Raw genomic sequence first — 2,306 nt, forward strand, 5'->3', positions numbered from 1 at the left:
TCCCAGGGGGGACAGCCTGGGCTGCTGGCAGCTGGCCACCTGCCTCCTCATAGTGGTAGGCACCCAGACGGTTTCTTATTGGAGTCCTGGTTTGGAAAGGAAGGTCTTGTATGTCTCCAGGAGTGAGCAGCCAGGGTCTTTGAGAGAGGTCATGTGGAGGAAATGCTGATTTCTTTTTTAATAATATCGCCTTCCTTGCAGCAGATTAGAAACAGGCTTATCAGACAGGTAGCTGTATTTGAGTTCATTTCCCCTTTATTTTAAGCTTTTATTTCAGTCTGTTTGACCTAAAAATTAATCCTAATTTACAACATACAAAGTAACATGTTATATTTTAGAGTATATTACACGCACACAACTTCAAGGTCTTAACAAGCTCTTGTCACCAATCTAAGGCAAGCTAAGGGGAAGGCTCAACAGGGCACTGGTGAGCTGATGACACCGGTGTTGTGAGAGGGGAGGCAGCTCATGCCTGTAATGGGGCTAGCTTGAGTGCCTGTCCTTGCCTGTCTTGTCAAGCCACCCCTTTCCAAAAACGCTCCCTGGCCCTGGAGGCGAGGTGCAGGCAGCAGTCTGGCTGAGACAGGAGGCAGCAGCAGAAATAGAGGAGTAAACCCCATTACACAGTTCAGCCGGGGCTTCAGCATGTGTCTAACATGCTCAATTTTTAAGACTGCCAAAAACCGTGCAGGAAGAGAGCATCCAAGGCAGCGTGGCTGGACCAAGCCACGAGCCTGGTTTACACATGAGGAGACTTGTTTCCTGTGCCTTGCCTTGCCTTGACTGGTGCTGCGTGAAGGCATCAACAAAAGTAGTTACGTGACGTGCACAGGACCTGCTGTGAGCCAAGCCCAGACCTCGCTCTTGCCTGTTCCTACAGCCACCTCAGTGCCTCGTCTGCCTGAGAAACCCTACCACGAGTATCCCTGCCTTCCCATGATGTCCCTGGTTCAGCGCTGACCGAGGCAGGCAAACCCCATCCTGTCCCCTGCCTCTTCTTAAGGTCTCTGCTTCAAAAGGCTTCTGAAAGGGGATATGGCAGCTCTTCCCCTCTCCTCGGTCTAGCTGACCCCTTTCCAGGTCCCCTCCCCAGATTCACACCTTCCTGCCAAAAATCTGTCATTGTCTGGGAGGCCAACAGTTAGTTCTGAGAGGAGCCCAAGTCTCACTTGGAGGCTGGCCATGTCCCGTGTGGTGGATGGAGTTGGGAGGGAGGGAGGGCAGACAAGCCTGGCTGAAGCTGTCATGTTGACACCCCAGTACCCCCGTGCGGCTGGGGGCCGTGGGGGCCTCCAGGGCGGTGCCAGGGGGAAGCGGGAGCAGGGCAGTGTGGCTTTTCCCAGCAGAGATTGGCCACTGTGCTCCCCGGGGCCTCCTGTCTTCTGCTTTGGGACCAGGGAATGAGGCTGCCCATCAGATAAGGGGCTGTGAGATCCCAAGGGATTTCTCACCCGGTTCATTTACGCTGGGAAGGAGCGCTGCTTAAAACTTCTGTAATTGTAAGAAGACAGATGGTTGGGTGGCCATGCACTGGTGGGAAGGGACAGCCCTGCAACCCAAGTGGTGCTCCCTGGCCACTGAGGGGGAACACTACCCCCCGCAGAGAGTCCCCGACACCGAAATCTGGGGCAGTGCTCTCACATTGCAGCTGGTGGTGAAGGGGTGGGGGACACTGGAAGCTCAATGCTGCTAAATTGCTTTGCCATTAGTGACACAGACTCTGTTACCTCAGTTACCTCATGTTTCATTTTAAAGACATTTGCTTGCAGACAGCAGTTTTGCAGCCTTACTTACATTGCCATAGAAACAATCTTTCGCATTCCTCTATTTGTTGTGCATTTTTGTTAAAGGCTCTTTCTTCTTTACTTATCCACTCCATCTTTTCATTTGCTGCTGCTCTCTTCATTATGTCCTTCCAATTCCCTCTCCTTCTAGCTTGCTGCACTACAGCTAAATATTTTTGTTGGTGAAGTTACCCAGCTCGCAGCCTCTACCTGTATAGCTGTCAAAACCCACCAGTGATATGCCACACGGAGAAGGAAATTGGGCTAAGTGTGTGCAAGCATGCACCTGTCTATGCCCACAAGTGCTGGGATGAGGAGAGGAGAAGGAGGTGGGACGAAGTGTGATAATCTGGTATCAGACCGGTTGGCCTTGACAGTAACGAAACCAATTTTAACTTCTGCTTTGTGACCAGGGAATGAGGCTGCCCATCAGATAAGGGGCTGTGAGACTCCAAGGGATTTCTCGCCCGGTTCATTTACGCTGGGAAGGAGCGCTGCTTAAAACTTCTGTAATTGTAAGAA

Source organism: Pygoscelis adeliae, unplaced genomic scaffold (genome assembly GCF_000699105.1).
Source record: "Pygoscelis adeliae isolate BGI_AS28 unplaced genomic scaffold, ASM69910v1 Scaffold77, whole genome shotgun sequence".
Classification (NCBI taxonomy): Eukaryota; Metazoa; Chordata; class Aves; order Sphenisciformes; family Spheniscidae; genus Pygoscelis; species Pygoscelis adeliae.